Genomic DNA, 18,407 nt, shown 5'->3' with positions numbered 1-18,407 from the left:
TTTTAGCAACCTATCAAGTCCGTCTGACGTAGGCGCGATGAGCAAATCTGTAGATAGCTCTTCTAACTTTCCCTTATCGGGCATTTCTTCTCCAGTATCTGGCGCCTTCAACGCTACAGACTCAATTTTATTCAGTTCGGGCGTGCTCTGAATATCAGCTTGCTGCGCCTCTGACCCTTTTTCATTGTTCGATAACGTCGGCCCCGCAACTACCGCCTTTGCAGCGAGCTCCCGAACCTTCGACCTGGTTAAGGCCTGAACGCTAGCCTCACCAAACAAAAGCCCCTTCTCGCGCAGGAGGTGATCGGACCTGTTCGAAAATAGGTACGGGTACTGGGGTGGCAGCATAGATGACACTGCCGCCTCCGTTTCAAGTGCTCCGAAAGGTCCTTCAATAAGCACTTTTGCTACCGGCAGACACACGCTATGAGCTTCCACGGCTTGCTTGATCCATGCGCACTCGCCCGTGAACATATGGGGTTCTACATAAGACGGGTGAACTACATCCATTGTAGCTGCGGAATCGCGAAGCACTCGGCACTCTTTCCCGTTCACGAGGAGGTCTCGCATGTAAGGCTCGAGAAGCTTCATGTTCTCGTCAGTGCTGCATAGTGAAAAAAACACAACTTTTGGTGTTGTTTCCGGACACTGCGCCGAAAAGTGACCCGGCTTCTGGCACGTATAACAAACGCGCGCTCGCCTCATCTCGAACCGCTTTCTGCGTTTGGCTGCCGCCGTCTCTTTACGTTTGGTCGGACTGCTTTCACTCGCATCCTCCCTACGCGTGTCCCCCTTTAATGTCATGGGCGTGAACCTCGGCCTCTCAAACTTCGAGCCAAATTCACCCTTTTGACCGTCCTTAGCTCCGCGAGCCCGACGCGTCACAAACTCCTCGGCTAGCTCAGCGGCTTTAGCCACCGTACAAACGTCTGGCCTATCCAAGACCCAGTAACGCACGTTCTCAGGTAACCGACTATAAAACTGTTCTAGCCCAAAACACTGCAGAACTTTATCGTGGTCACCGAACGCTTTCTCTTCTTTGAGCCACTCTTGCATGTTTGACATAAGCTTGTACGCAAACTCTGTGTATGACTCACTTCTGCCTTTCTCATTTTCCCGAAACTTCCGACGGAAAGCCTCCGCTGACAGCCTGTACTTCTTTAGCAGACTCGATTTCACTTTGTCGAAATCCTCTGCCTCCTCTCTATTCAAGCGAGCGACTACGTCGGCCGCCTCGCCGGGTAACAAAGTGAGCAAGCGCTGTGGCCACGTTTCCCGAGAGAACCCCTGCTTCTCGCACGTTCGCTCAAAGTTAACCAGGAACAAACCAATGTCCTCTCCAAGCTTAAACGGCCGCATCAGGTCAGTCATTTTGAACAATACGCGTTCTCCTGCACCGTGTGCCTGACTTCCATTACGAGCGCGTTCCATCTCTACCTCGAGACGCTTCATTTCCAAAGCGTGTTGACGGTCGCGCTCTTGTTGCTCTTGCTCTTTCTGTTCTTTAAGTTCACGCTCTTCTTTTTCTTTCTGTTCTTTAAGTTCGCGCTCTTCTTTTTCTTTTTGCTCTTTAAGTTCGCGCTCCTGTCTTTTTGCAGTCTCCCTCTCCTCAATGGTCTCAAGGCATTCCGACAGCTCGTCATCCTCAGCCTCTAACTCAAGAATAGCCTTTAGCAGTTCAGGTTTTCTGAGTTTGTCTGAGACATCCAGACCCAACTCTCTTGCAAGCTCCAGCAATTTCGGTTTGCGCAACGACTTCAAATCCATGGCTGCTCTGAATGCTGCTTTCTCTACTGCCTATTATTGTCTTGCCGCAATCTAACCCGGCAGCAACGACAACCACAATTACCAGCTCTGTTTCTGACACTAACAAAAGCCTGGCAAAGCTCAGAAGAAGAAAGTCCCGCACTCACCAAACCTCGCAGCCAAGAGTCCAGCGCAGTCGTTCCGCTGCAGGCAACCAGTCATCACACAGGGCTCGTTGCACTGCTCCCGGATCGATGTTGAGCTGCTCAGCATACAGTCAAATGCATCTCTTCGCTGCTGGCCTCCGTTGTCGCGATCCCACCGCTGCCACCAGTTGTTTGAATCCCACCGATGGCAACGGTTGTTGTGGTCGCACCGATGGTACGACCTGTTGGGAACTCGGCGCTGACGCCCGTGGTTGCACCTGGGTCGCAAGCCCCAAGGGTAGCGTTGGCCTGGTGGCCTGGGGTACAACTGGAAGCATCCGAAGGTCCCGGCAAAGCATGAGTCGACTGGTAACAACAAAACAACTTGTTTATTTTAACATCGCAAAGAGTTGGCGGCCAGGTTGACCGAAGTAGAGAGACGGGAGAGCACTTTACTCAACAGAAGAAATCGGAGCCCCCTTTTTCGTCCGGGGGCAGCTGTTTTTATACTCTCGCAGTTGAGGGCAAGAAGGAACCCCTCAATAGACGAGCACGTGATTGTACAATGAGATAAGGTGACGCATACTGTCGTAGCGCCGCCGGTCGGGCACAAAGACTGGGAGGAGAAGGTAACTTCTACTGTCGTAGCGCCTCTGGTCGGGCACAATGGCTGGGAGGAGAAGGTGACTTCTACTCTCGTAGCGCCTCTGGTCGGGCACAATGGCACATACACTCACACACGCACATGAAGACACGTGGCATCGGAACATGCCCGGACGCGCTTGGCGGGGAGCGTAGCGGCGACGCCGAACGGGCCAAAATGTCTGCCGCTTTGTTGCAGTCGCGCCGGCTAAACCGCGCGTCGTAGGCGAAACGTAACACTCTTTAGCACTTTATCCGCGTCAAACGTATATCAATCGTGATGGGACTCACATAATCCCTCATCACCCTTTATCATCGTTATCAACTTACTGACTGCTTACCTGTCTGAGTTGCCCGACGCGAAGCGGTGGCATTTCGTGGGTGAAGGAACGCCCCAACCGAAGGCGCATCTCGCAACCACCGATAGGCATCGGGGATACGGCGTGTTTTTCATTAAATTTTCGTAAAAACGGAAATTTTCTCATCTCTGTAATGCTTCCTGTCAGCTCCACATGTGGTATTTGAGATGGCTTTTGTACCACCATCACCAGATCTTTCTTCTTTGACGTTGCTTTTATACCACTGGTGCAACAAATTCACATTGTTCAGATATGCTCACCTTCTGTACTGTAGGTGTATAGCCCAGCCGGTAATATACTCTGCACTCAGCGTGGGTTCGTAGGTGCGAAACTCTCCTCCTTTCTCTTAATTAAAATCTACTCCTCCTCCTCACAACATTCATGTTCTTCCTTTCGAATTTGTTCTGCGTCGGCGTTGTCACTCATAACCGAGCGAATGAGGACAGTGAAGGGTGAAAGCGAACGCGGAACGCAACTGGAGATGAAAGACGGCGATGGCGAAAGGACAGCCCCCCCCCCGAAATTTTTTGTGCTGTCCATGCACCGCCCACCCAAGCAATCCCCGGTGCCGGAAATCATTCTGAATTTTATCTAGGGTGTCTTTTTCACGCTCGAAAAGACATTTCAGCGCGAACCTTGCGAACTGGGGCTGGATGTCGCGGCAGCGCCCATGCACCGGGAGTCACATAACGCCAAGCAGCCCCATCTGAGCACAGTGTCAAGGGCGTTTTGATGGCGAACGGGCTCGCCACGGCATCTTGCGGAGGCCGCGGAATCTACGCAGCGCATGGATGTCAGTTCCGAAATTTATAGGTATAAAGTTGTCATAAACTTTTGATGTGAAAGGTACATTGACATTTCCAAAGTTGTGCTTTACGTTTTCAATTGCGAAACTTTGTGGGTTTTATGCTACTATATATATTGGACGCCAAAGGTGCATTGACTTTTCTAAAGCCTCACTGGTTCTTTATTCTATGGTCTTATATCGGACCATACAACGAGACAAGCCAAATCAACACACTCTCAGACAACTTGACAAAGCCAGCAGCGAGATTGGATGAGATGAAGCGTTGTGGTGGTTAATTTGTGCCGTCATGACACATAAAAAAAATTTTTTTTCACCTACGCCAAAGCATCCGTGTCAAGACACTAAAGTCAACCAAGGTAACTACGCTCTTGTTTAGTTTTTCTATTTCGACTTTTATTCGCGAGGACATATTGAGCCTCTTCAATTTTTTTATCCTCGCTACCCTAACCGCGGGCTGCCAGAGGCAGCCAGAGCGCATGCGTTTTACTGGCGCAGCAACAGGGGGGCCCGGGCGGTGGGGCCGTGGGGCCGTGGGCCCCGGGTGCAAGGGGCCAATGGGGGGGGGGGGCGTCATATACGTCTGAAGACACCCCTCTTTCCGACGGCTTGACTGGGAGCAAATGGCAAAGAATGATCCGGTATCCAGTAGCCCGAGCTTATGAACCCGACGCGCTGCGCCACAGAATTGTCGGCTGCAGCTCTACAACACCCCACGGAATAATTGTACGAATGTGCGGGCTAAAAAATTTACTTCGCAAAATGGTCGCTGAACTACTCGCCTTAGCGGAACGTTTCATGTGGGGTGCGCTCGTGCCGTGCGTTCATGCTGGGAGCAGGCGTCGCTAAACATCACTCAGGCGTTATAAGGCGTTGAGGCTCTTGGGTCCCTCTTCCGTTCCGAACGCGCAGCGAAGACGAACAAAGACAGCAGCGAGAGGGCGTTCAACGAGCGCGCCCGGTGCTCGCGTTTACGGCGAAGCGTTCGTTGAGAGCGACATTACGTAAGTGCGGCCTTGAAAAGTCGCGAATGGGATTCACTGGATCGTCTTCAGACTCGGTGCCTGGAGTACCTGGAATTTATCGCCAAATGGAACTTCTTCCTGTTACCTTTCGCTTGTGCGAAAGGAACTTTTCCAAGTTAAAGCTGATAAAGACGTCTCTGCGCTCCACCATGAGTGATGAAATGCTGTCAAACTTGGCGATACAGACCATAGAAAAAGAACCCGGGCCTATGGGCCCCGGGTGCAAGACCACCTAGCTTACGCCACTGCTCGTGTTGCTCCCACCACCGCGCGGCGCTCTTCGGTGCGCGTTCGCTTTTCTCTGGCCGAGTGGATTTTCGCCTGGCAGAGTTTTGGGCACTTTCTGGCTAGCAGACAAGAAAAAAAAAACTGTCGTCGCTCGCCGCCATCAGTGTGGGGACTCGCTTGAGCGCAACCTCTCCGGAAAGTCTTGTCTCGCCTGTGTAGGATACCGAGCAGTATGCGTATGGTTCTCGGTGGACCAAGCATCTCACGTTTTCTTCGATATTCTTTCGGTAGCTAGATTAGGTGCCCAAAGTAGGCATTCGATTGTGGCCAAGCTACTTTGCGCTTCTATTTCGGTGCCCCGGCCCCACAAAATAAAAAAAGACATTGTTGTTGCGCAGCGAATTGTCGTATGGTGAAGTTCGATTTTGCTACTTCTTCTTTTGCGGACAGTAATGGACGACGGGACGCTTTAGTTGCCGGAACGTCTTATTATATAGTATTGCGTTAGCAATTATTTGGACACTCCATGCGCATTCCTGCCGTTGCCGTCGCCCTCATGTTTCGTATAAAGTCCAAGGGCGATAACATCATGACTGCGCGCCGCATGCTGAATGTGCGAGGGAAAGCGTAGGAAGGGGGATGGGAGGGGGGGGGGGCTGGAATGGGTGAGACGACTATGGTGGCTCAGTCTTATGTGCGCAAAAGAGAAAAGCAGGGAGCAAGCGCGCCACCTTCCGTCGCCCGCGATACATCGGAAGGAGTGGATGGAATGGAGGTGGGATCTAGGATTCTGTGAGTCTCTAATTGCGCAATATGTTTATTTGCCTGGTTTGACGCATTGCATACAGTGACTTTCTTTAGATACGTAGATTTTTTGGAGACTTATACGTATATTTAAATATCTTGTTGCGGGGTTATGTGTATACGTGCAGTGAACTTTGTTTCCAGTGACACTCTTTTGCCTTTCATCAAGCTGTATCTTCGCATTGGTATATTCCATTGTATCTTCGCATTTCTAATGTACGAAGGCGAGTAAAATGAAAGCGAGCCAACCCACCCCGCGCAATTATTGCTCGTTCCATTATCTGCGAGGCATGCACGTGACACAGAGGTATCTCTCTATTACAAATGTGACGCGCAGGTGTGAGTATTAAGGTTGTTTAATGCTGTCATACACTGGGTTGAACATGGTTGGGCATATTAGACATGGACACAATGGACGCTCTAGAAGTTGAGCAACGTGGTGCCCTGAGGTTTTTGACAGCTGAAGGTATATCCCAAAAAGAAATTAGTCGCCGTATGGCAGCCGTGTACGTTGAACATTGCATTTCATTGGCCACTGTGAAGCGTTCGAGCAAACGGTTAAAAGAAGGACGTGAAAGTTCCAAAGACGATCCAAGGCCGCGCCAAAGCCATCGTGCAATCACACCTAACAAACTTGCAAAGGTTGATGAGCTGATGAGACAAGAACGGAGGATAAGCATCGATGAACTGGCAAAGCGTGTGAACATTAGTCACGGTTCGGTTCACGCCATAATTCATGAACATCTCGGTTATCCGCTCTTGTGTGCGCAATGGTTGCCCAATATTTTGAACTACCGCCAGAAGATAGAGAACTTCAGCGCTGCCTTGACTCATCTGATCCGGTATCACAATAAGGGTGACGACTTCTTGTCTCCAATTTTGATCGGGGACGAACCATGGTGCCACTTCTACGAGCCTGAAACACGACAGCAAAGCTTACAGTGGAAACATTCGAATTCACCGCCCCCAAGAAAGGAAAGGCCGTCATTTCCTTCGGTAAGGTGTTGTTGTTGATTTTTCTTTTGCGATCGTTAGGGGCCATAAATGATAGAATTGGCTAAATCTTGAGAGACTATCAATTTGTTTCGTTATTGTAAAACGTCAGATCGGCTGCTTGTCACAATCAAGAACAAACTACGTGGAAAATTGACGAATGAGGTCATCTTGTTCCACGACAATGCCGTCCCCACGTCGCTGATGTGGTTAATACAAAGCTGGCAATGTTCAACTGGGAAACGCGGCAACATCCGCCATACAGCCCAGACCTGTCGCCTTGCCACTTCCATTTTTTGGAGCATTTGAAAAAACAGCTCAAGCGAACCAAATTCGTGCCGGACGATGACGTGAAAGAGCCAGTTGCAGAATTTTTGAAGCAGCAATCCAAGGAATTTAACGAGACGAGAATCACGCGACTCGTTAGACAACGGGACAAATGTCTAAATGACCATGGAGACTACCTTGAAATAAGGTAACCCGTTTGTCATATATTCGCATTGGCTGACTTTCATTTGACTCGCCCTCGTTTACTTTGCAGAACTCCTGCTTTTTATACGTGTTCTCTGTTGCGGCTATAATTACGGTGCAATTACTCACGATACACGACCGGTGACAGCTGCTCCTGCGTAATACATTGGAACAAATGACAGCGTCATTGACATTTTTCACTGGCCTTTGCATATGTACAAGAATCTAAACAAGGTTCTTGTATGACAAAGTTTCATTACAATATGTGTCCGCAGCTTCTTAATTTCGTGGCCTTTACATTTTTCATATCAGCGGCATGCACTGCCTTGCTGGTTTCCAACTGATATAGTTCTAAAGTTCGTGTGATATTTTATTTACTTATTAAATAGAGAAAAAACATGTAAGCATTGATATCGGTTATCTTGGGCACAATTTTTGGCACATACAAGTATATTCTTTTATAAAAAAATACGTATTTTACTTGTTTTGATAGTGCGTAGCATTCAATGCGGAATTTCGATTTACGGCCTGAACATTGTTTAAATATTTTGAAAAACTCAAAAGTTAAAAAAATAGAAGCACCGCGTTTACAAACTAATAGCTCTGCATCAAGCACACATGTCGCTGTTCAGTAAGCGGCATCTATTATAACAGTCAAAGCGGACAAATTTGGTGTGTTAGTTCATATCTTACGTGAATTGGTTACGTTGTGTACAAGGATTCTGTGAAACCGTATTTCCATAATGCTAAAATTCTGGAGATTCACGTGTAACATAGAAATTTTTTCCGGTGTAGATGTACTATTAGGTGCAATTCACAGTATTGTGATATCATTTTTCATTGCTGCATTACATAGTTTTAAACTTGATAGTTTAGATTTCTGAAAATTTGCGATTTTCGTGAATTTTTCATAAATAATCGACAACCTAAATGAAGAATTCGAAACCAACAATCACTATAATTTAAGTTTTTCTTTTAAATGCAACAAACCTCGTCAAATTTGGTGCATTGGTTGCCGAGAAAAACGAATTCTCCTTCTACATGTATTTATATACGAGCACCCGAGCTAAAGCTTCCTCTTAAGGAGGAGACCGAGCTGCCAATGTGAGCCCTCCCCCGAACGAAATTTCTGGCTACGCCACTGCTCCCCACCTCACTTTGCCGTGACAACACCCCCCCCCCCCCCCCCCCCCCCCACTTCAGAAACGCAGATGAGATAGCCCGCGCAGCTGCGGTGGCCGCACCCGGCAACAACTCAGTGCATGCGCAGGCCTATTAGCCCCGAGAACGAACTCCAGGGGCGCTGCGAGCGCCGCTCGCGTGACGTCAGGGCAAGTACTCGCGGTTGTCGTCTGCTGCAGTTCGGGGGGTGTCCGGGCGCATTCTGCTGTGTTTTCGTTTGTTCGCTCTCGTTCCCTATGTTTGTATACTTATAGCAGTCGTCTCAAATATATCCTTATGACGTCTTCGTTCAAGAAAATTTATTCAAAGAGCTGATTTCTCAGACGACAATGCAGTTCTCAAAGGCCACGCTACAGTGCCCGCCGAAGGTGCGAAGACCAATGCCGTGCGGTTTTTCATGCGCGGATCGCCAACCGCAATAACATAGCATATAAGAATCCAGTTATGATACCATACCAGCAGCGGTGCAACAAATATATGTCAAATGCTGGCTATATATGACTTCTATAACATTTACCTTGATTTTAATCTGCTACAACAGGTTTGCTCACGACGAGTAGTTCATGGTATAATATCGAATTTTTGCATTTCTTCACTGAAACGCTCGGCACTAACACTGTGACTTAACTAACACTGCAGTTTACATATACCAGCCCCACTTGCTTCAGCTACTTCTCAGAATTAGGCGGTACTTCACGTGTTTCATGGCGGTAATTTGAAGTAAAGCTAATTGAGGCTTACAGCTGCTAGCAGAATACGAAAAGGAATGTAGCAATATATATTCCCTTTACCGTGCTACACGTTCAACTGGAGCAATTTACTGGTGTTTGTTGCTTGAGGAATAGACATAACGAATCTGTTTGGCGATCTGACACAGGCCGCTCGGCCCGAATTTTTTAGTGAAATATGCCTTTTGGATTGTATGAATGCAGCCAGAAAGAAGCCGAACCGTCATTTATTAGTAGTATGGGACATATTGGGAAGATATAATTCCCCGGTGGAGGGTCAAAAATCAAGTGCAATATGTAAGGCTTGTTGTGTCTTCCTTACGAAGGTTTGCGAGGTGCTCTTTTACGTACTGACGAAGCTTGAATTTTCCTTTTCCAGGCAGCCTAAGCTGCGCTGCAGTACTCGAGTATAGTTTAGGCATTGCAACTGGTACTGTAAAAAAAACTGGTTTATGGTTTTCAATTCGAACTTGTGCGGCACTAATGAGTTTCGCGAACAATGCGCGCCTCGCCATAAGTAGAGTCGGTTGCTAACGTTGTTTGAGGTCTGCGCCATATTGTCGATAAAAGCTACTGAGGGCCACCATGAAAGATTTCATCGCTTGCTGTTGATCGGCTCCCGATCTTAACCACGAAACGTTTCTTTCAGGTGATTGTGACTATGGTATTTGTGAATTAACTATGTAAATAATCTACATGACACGCCGTCGTGTTAGCAGCCATGAGCAATTCATTTTATCGGGGCCTGTTTCAGAGAGCGGTAAAAGTAGTAGCAAACTTTTTCATACTAAATGCGCGCTGAACTCTTTGTTTTACGCATTAATAAAGTGCCCATATTTGACTAGAACAACTCACCAGAGCAATAAGAATCATGATGAGAGCTTCGCGGGGCCATGTCTTTCTAACACGGACAACACGTTGACACCCAATACCAAGATTTTTCTTCCATGTAAAATGTCTCTCATACCTAAGTACTAAGGGAATGTTACGTATTTATCGAAGCATCGTGCACAACTTCACGTATTGAATTTGCAGACATTCATTTTTCGCGCACAATTTATCGACAGACACGGCGCATATATGCGTTGCAAAACCAGTAGAGCACTTCAACGCTACACAGCTTGCGATAACCAAGCCGCAAACTACCTCGACTCACGCGCTTGTGAAGAAGGAACAGTGGTGCAGGCGTGGCCGCAGAAAGAAGCCGACATGTCGTTCAATAAGTATTGCTCGAGCCGCCCATACCCAAAGCGTACACGAAGGCAACGAGCTCGCGCGGCCGCCGAGTGAGCCGGAGCGAGCTTCGTCCTGGCCGTGACGTCACTCGCGAGAGGGCGCCACTCCAAATTCTCGCCGCTAATAATACGTCCGCACGCCAAGTTTCATCCCAGACGCCAGCGCTTGCTTCTCCCCTGGCGGAACGATTTCACCTCCAACGGGTGTATGTTTCCGCCGCTTCCCTTCACGGTCGCGCCCGCGTTCAGTTCGCGCTGCGCGGGAAACGTCTTTTCTTTGCGTCGGCGCCACTTCGGATGACCGGAAATTGTTACTGTGTTGTTAACTGTCCCGACAACAATGTAAACGCGAAAGGGTTGATGCCACCAGCGAAATTCTGCCGATTCACAGGAAAATGGTACGAAAAAAGCAGACGACAGATATGGATTACTGCGGTGCGCCGAACGAAGTAAACAACTGGCAAACGAAGCGAGCTCATTCATTGATCATTCGTGAGTGTATGACGGTTTTTATATCTAACCCACATTAATTTCATGATTACTCGGTATATAAACCTTTTTTCATATAAAAACTTTCAGTTCTTCGACCAGCGCTCGTCCTGTCTTCTTTCTCGTGTTTTGTTTGTGTGAGCGCTGCCCAAGAATGGAAACCAATTTTGTTGCATGCACTAGCAGTGGCCGAAGTTCACGCGTGCCGAGAAATTTAATTTGTGCATGATGCACTGATCATGACCGGAGTTCATTCCTGCATCACCACTGCACCGATCGATCGAGTTACTGGACGATACACGCCCGCGCCTTGATCGCGCCGGCATTGCTGAAACAGAAATGATTACTAATACTTTCAACTTCCGTCTCTTGAGCGCTGTTAAAAATGGCCAAGCTATTTACATTGCTGCCTTTATTCTATATTGTAGGGGACGTACAAATTAAAGTTGTGTGCGTATGTCGTACTTGTGCTATGCAGCGATACATTTTTTTTTCATTTCCGCACAGTGTCGATAGAAGCCCGTTGTCGCCATCAGAGACAACACGGATTAGTAGCAAACATTTCGTGGGAAACTGCAAAAAGTACTTTAGCTAACACGCATCGTATATGCCGACGATTTTTCCGGCGGCACATACGATGTCGTGTCCAATTATCTACTCAGCGTCACTTACATGGCTAAGCAGACGCGGCCTTTTCGCCGCATTGCAGCCATAAAAATAATCGAATCGCCAAGCGTAGCGGTCTTCTTAAAGGCGAATAGAAGCGTGTACATTGTCCTTCGAATAAAACGTCCACGCACACCCGCGTAGGCTCACACCGCGCGAGGTATGAAACGTGCCCAAACACGCGCAGTGCAGGAGGCAATCAAGGCGGTGCGAACGAGAGATGGGAGAGGCGTAAACCCACTCGTTTAATTTTTCCCCGCATGCGGCGCTCTCACGCCGGCGTGAGAGATAAGGATGAGGAGCGAGGAGAAAGTTCATATCAACACGGGAGTGAGGCAGGGGTGCCCTTTATCCCCGCTGCTGTTTATGATGAGGACGGAGAGGGCGCTAGAAGGAAGTAATATCGGCTTTAATCTCTCATACAATCAGACGGGTACAGAAATAGAGCAGCAGCTCCCAGGTTCACTTCATGCGGACGACATTGTGTTGCTAGCTCAGAAGCAAAGTGATTTGCAACGTCTGGCTAATATCTGTGGGCAGGAAGGCAACAATTTAGGTTTGAAATTTAGTGTTACAAAATCAGGGGTTATGGTATTCAATGAAAACAGTGAACAGACAGTGGAGATACAGGGCCAGGAAATACCTCTGGTAACACAATATAAATACCTCGGTATTTGGATAAACGAAGGCAATAGATATATGGAAACGCAGGAAAAAACAATAACAGTCAAGGAGAAGAGAAATGCAGCCATAATGAAGCACAGAGTGCTGTGGGGATACAATAGGTACGAGGTCCTCCGAGGTATGTGGGCAGGTGTAATGGTTCCGGGACTTACTTTTGGAAATGCGGTTGTTTGCTTTAAATCAGGGGTACAATCAGGGCTCGTTGGGAACCAAAGGTCAACGGGACGCCTCGCATTGTGCGCTCACGGGAAGACTACAAATGAAGCTGTGCAGGGTCATATGGGTTGGGCTAGTTTTGAAGTGAGGGAAGCTCGCAGTAAAATTGAGTGTGAAGAACGGCTGAGGAATATGGAAGAAAGTAAATTGGCTGCAAGAGTGTTCAGGTATCTGTACAGGAAAAACATTGATTCACAGTGGACGAAAAGAACTAGGAAACTTACCAGCAAGTATGCGGCCTGTAGGGTGGGCAACACAGCAACAAAGAAGGTCAAGCGGAAAGTCAGAGCGGCTCAAATAATCCCATTGGTGGCGGCAATGGAAAGAAAAGCTGCCATGAGTAACTACTTAAGAGGAAAAAACGAAATCAGGAAAGAAACAACTGATGATAACTCAAAGGGAAGCTCATTACTTTTCGAAGCGAGATCGGGATGCCTTAGAACACACACCTATAAAGCGACATATAAGAAGGAAGAAGAAGTATGTGCTTGCTTTGGTAAAACTAGGGAAACTATGGAGCATATTTTATTAGAATGTGAAGACGTCTACGCTGCCGTTGATTAAGGCACCACTGGCCTCCTTGAAGCCCTTGGGTTCAGGGGGAGCCGTGGAAAAATAAACATGTCTGCCATAGACATTAGTAAGAGGCGATTGAAGGATTGGTGGAAGAAGAGTAGGGAAACGACAAAAAACGGAGACGTACAAAAGCACAGTTCGCAATAGGGGATCAGAAAATTTGGGTGTGGTAGTTCATAGTGTTCTTTTTTTGCCTTTTTTATTGTTTAACCTAGGCAGGACATTAGGCAGTATAATAGCAAAAGCTTGGTGGCGCAACCCACCGCCCCGTTGCAAAGGGGACGCTCATAACATCCATCCATCCATCCATCCATCCAGCGGCGCCGGTTGTGGTGCCATTCTTTTCCCGACGGATTCCCTAACCGCGGACCATTCGAAGCGCGGCTCAACAATACGAAAGATGGCGGCCAAACCCGACACGCTCGTCAGATCGGAGTCTTCGAACGCGTCGCGACATCGGAAATAGTAATCGAATTGGTGTGTAACCACCCCATCATTTTCGACAAGTACGGCGCGAAGCACAAGTACTAAGCGGCCTGACAAGGTGGCGTTACCAAGCTTAGCGCGCTCTTGCAAAGCAGGATGGACCCACCAAAGCCGGTGGCGTCGTCTCCTCGGCGAATGCTTCTGTGCCTCACGCATCTCCAGAAAGGTGCTTACCAGCAGGCCTTGTCGCACGGCTCTGCTTCATTGGTACGGACGACGTTGAGGACGAATGCGAGTGGTAAATATTGCGTTCGCTGTATCTACGCTCGTGGTAGGTCTTTTTGAAAAAAAAAAACTATTGCGGTAATATATTCCTGGGAGGCACAATACACATCCCAGGCAGTTTTTCAGGCTTCAAAAGAGAACGGTGGTTCCCCAGGGCTTCCTAAGAAAAACCTATATTTATTTTGCTATGGTTCTTGCGATCTCAACTTGTGATTTTCTATAATATTTAAAAATTTTGATGCGGTTGGTTGTTGCTTGCCGCCGGTATCCGTCTCAAAGGTTAAGCTTACATGCTTACGGTCGCCACCCAACCTATTGTTTCCTTGTTCATTTATCGTCATTTGGCCTAGTCATTCGTAAAACGTTTCTGGTTGGCGATATATGATTTTATTTCCGCATAGCCACGCTGTCTGTCTGTGATAAGTATTCTACCTGTTAGCTACTACATGATTATGTTCTTCGCAACTATCCAGCACTAGAGCGCGCTGTGATCGCTTTATTTGTGCAGACCATCAACGTGCGCACCTCTATAATATATCCTCTAATAAAGTAAATCAACTGTTTATTTTGCTCTCTGCTTTCACTAGTTTTTCATCACAAGGTTACTCCCAGCCACGTTTGTATTTCTTTCCATGTGTCGCTAATACATAAACACTCCTTACGTGTCAGCATTACACTATGCCAATTCAAACTTCGCCTAATGAACATGCCTATTCCTCGGCCTTTCCTTTACGCGTCTCCCCCTCATCCTGTACTACCCTTGCCATAAAAAAACATGTCATTAACAGGCGACTGTTCTTAATATCGCGGCCGTGCTCCAGCCTAGGCGTGCAGAATAATAGTTTTGTTATTCAGTTGCGTTTAAATTTCCAGCCATTTATCCTGCTTGTAAGCGCCCTGCCACAAAATATAACATTTCTTGCGGTCACCGTACCTATTCTGTCGGCGTCCTTTCTAAACCCTGCTCCTTGCTAGTGTATGACTCCATACAATACTTGCTGTAGCTTTCTGAGTGCCTGCGGCCCGCCTAAACAACCTACTGCTCCTGCAGCGAATCGACGTCCCACGGGTACAGCTACATGCTCGCTAAAATGCCTTCTATCTGGAACCGCGATACCTAGCGACTTTCTCCGTCTGAACAATTCTCCGCCGGCGGTGGCGCTCCCTCCAGTCTGAGAGAATGATGTCAAAGCCGGCGGAGGCCAATCGGTGACAGTGAGCTTTATTAATATAAAGACGCGAAATTTTATTGGGCGGAAAATCCTCACACTGGCGCTTGCGACGTTCTTTGCTCGCTGAGCCAGCTCCAACGCCAAGTTTCACCATGTTCGCCAAATTGGTCCGGCTGACGAAATTTTATAGTCGCGGTTGATATCGGGAGTTTAGGAATAGTTTCTAGCAATATTACTCATTCCTAAAATGTTAAAGAACTGTGGCAATAGACGCCATGCTGTATCTGCGCAAATGATGTGAGCCAGTACTCCAATCACAACATGTCGCTGTAAGCCTTGGACCTTGCGGCACTTGCGAGAAATCCGGGGTCAAAATACGCAAACGAAAAATGCATTGCCTTTTCAAGTAGCATATTTCCTAACTGCGAGAGACGATGACGGTGCAGAACGCCAATAACCGTCCCAATTTATTGAACCTGGTCCTATGCTGAACGTCCAGCTAGTTTTGAGGTTTCACTACTGGTTGAATCCAATTCTGAAACTATAACTCGTCCCCAAAAGTGAATAATTAAAATCTAATAGGTGAATGCTTGTTAATTAAATATGGCCCTCACGGTTGGCGGACTGACGGTTCGAAAATGCTACAAAGCTTGATCCGCAGAAAAACGATGTTTCGAATCATCTATTTTTTAAATGATAAATAGTCGCTGCTAATACAGAAAGTATAGTAATACCTTCCTTTCATTCTAGGCTTTAACATTAAGAGCCTTTCTTCCTTCGTACCGTGCATTATTTTCATTTCATTACTGATGTGCGGTGCACTTTTTTGATGGTCCAGAATGAAGGCCAGCGGAAGATTATTCTTGAAATACTAGTGTTGCGCCGACAGAATAGGAAAGCTGAAGGCACGTGAACACACAGACCTGCGCCTATGTGTCTGTGTATCCATGTCCCTTCTACAGACCTCGTCTGTATGCGCTACACTAGAATCCTGAGATAACATATGGGAAAGCCAGCAATGCTACACTAGGGTAAAAGAAGCCCTGGCTTCCATGAGCTTCACTGCCATGAATAAGACGCAGCATACATTTCTCGTTATTATAGTCCAGCAGTATGAATTTATGACCGCCAGATTTTATCCGGCGACGCAACGTTAGGTCGGGCACGAAGACAGCATAACCGCACCGCTGTTTGGTGGAGGAAACTCGCTCTAAGCAATAACACAGGAGTGCAGGAGGCAGCATCTCCAGCTTTCGCTAAACCAAGGAGTTAATAATTCTTCGAATGACTGACGCTATAGCGCAATTCTCTGTCTGCGTGAACGCATTGGCTTTGACATCATTACTCGGGATATCGGTGTATGTCTTTGGAATGTACAAAGTTCTTTGAAGCCAAGCTTTCTTCACGAACCCTCACGGAGTTTATTGAGCATGGCTGATGCTGCTGCTCCTCGGTAGGTTCTGCTACTGCTTCGTTGCTGAAACACCCACACACAAAGCAACGCTTCTATGTCCAATTGGCCTATATATAGCAATGCGTACTACCCCTAGTCATGTGCGCTGGCCACCTTCGTTCTCAATGGATTGGCGCAATAGAACAACAAACGACACCTAAATGTCTTCACTGCAACAAATCTCGCATAATTCAAACAATAAAGTAAGGCTTTCTATGGCTTATTTCTTGGAGTTTCCCACGTGATCTCGGATGGTTCCTTGAGAAGTGAAGTGGGAGTGGGGTTGGGCGCGAGGTCTGTACTGGACTCTGTGCAATGGCTGTATGGGCCGACTCTGTATACACCGTAACGAAAAGTGGACTCATTCCGAAAACAGTGTAAACCACAGTCGTGCGAGTCACGAGGTGGGGGTCTGCGATTCCTCTTGGTTTTGCAGGTGAGCTCCGTACTTGCTACGCTGCAAAACGCGGTGCTGGTGATAAACAGTTTTGCAGCATCTAAGTACCTGCTTCGCGACCGCTTCGCTTCACGCTCATTCCATCTGATGCGTTGGATTGCATTAATGTTTCTTCTATGGATTAACATTTATCATAGACAGCGGCGGAAGATTTCCCCACCATCGCTAATATGCGAGGATGCGCCTTTTAAAAAAAAAAACGTACGCTTGTAATTGCGTGTCGCAGCTATGATGCTCGGTGCTATGATAAAGCCTAAACGGGGGCAAAGACATGTCATTGCCACCATGATGTCACTACACTAAGGCAGGTGCGATTCATTCTAAGATAGCAGTCAAATCGTGACAACTAATTATTTGTCCTATGTTTTCTTCACAGACACTACAGCTTCGCGAGCTGGTGAAATATCTGGAGGGGCGACCGAAGAAGGTCAGCGCTCTGACGGAAGTTCTGAGGACGCCCAAGCCCGTTTAGCTGTGGCTTGCGTGAACAACCACTGCGTAGTCTCACAGGGCGGGAAATAATTGCAAGCCTTGAGAGAATGTATTTCTGAACCGCAGCTGCAAATAAATGCCTACATGTGGAACTAGCTCCGTCAGTTCACTCTGCTTGTTGTTGGTGGTGGTGAAATAAAGAGCTTTGAAATGAAATAAAGAGGTGAAATAAAGAATCTTCAGTGTACTGAAATATTCTTAGGGAACACCGTGTTTCAGTGCCCTCAACGCTACCTTGAACAGTTACGGTACCGTGATATACCTAAAATTTAGGCACACATGGTCCTAATAAATGCAATTTCCTGTTATATCTCTATAATCCGCCCAAGAGACAGAATAAAGACTTCTAAAACACTCTTCGACCCATTTTGTGGTTTCTATATACATGCGTTTCGGTCTTGCCATTTGACGTACTCTGAAGTTGACCTTGATGCATGGACCCTATAACGTAAAACTATTCCAATATGTTTTTATTCCAATCGCCTGACGTCAAATTTTAGTTACCACCGACGCAAGCATCGAGTGGTAACCCGCAGGGTTGTCTGAACAGAAGAATCAAACAATCTCCCCGTTTATAGGAGGTCACTTTTGTTTGCTTTAAAAACGAATAACATTTTCTACACTGAGCGGCTTGTCATGTCTAATTGGCTGGCAAGAGGCGAGAAGCACGATAAAATGGAGGAGGATTCGATGGGGCCGAGTGAGTGCACTGAAAATCGATAACTGGATGAAAAGGGTGGTGCCTGCATCTGCAATTGGTCCGCTTTCACGTACTTAGCTTCCAGTGGCTGGTCGAAAATCGCGGCGGCATGCAACGGAAGGTTAAGCAAGCCGTTAAAGCGGATCCTCGGCGAAGAAGAGTTGGCAGAGCAAGGTCGTAAAAGAGCTAGAAGTGCTCAAAAACGTTACACTGCCAAGCAAAAAATTTTATTGTACGCAAATAAACCCAAGCTCTCCGGCAGATGCAAGTAGCCAGTGCCTGAACAATTGGCGGCACCCATCTTTTATTGCTTTGTGAGCGCGGCAGCCTGCGGCTATTCCGAAGAAACTTCAGTTTTGTTCGGCATATTAACGCATCTTTAACGCATACAGGTCACTTTGATGCGGTGAGTTTATGCGGTATGGTG

This window comes from Dermacentor variabilis, chromosome 1, assembly GCF_050947875.1.
Source record: "Dermacentor variabilis isolate Ectoservices chromosome 1, ASM5094787v1, whole genome shotgun sequence".
In the NCBI taxonomy this organism is placed as follows: domain Eukaryota; kingdom Metazoa; phylum Arthropoda; class Arachnida; order Ixodida; family Ixodidae; genus Dermacentor; species Dermacentor variabilis.
This window is presented reverse-complemented; position numbering follows the sequence as displayed.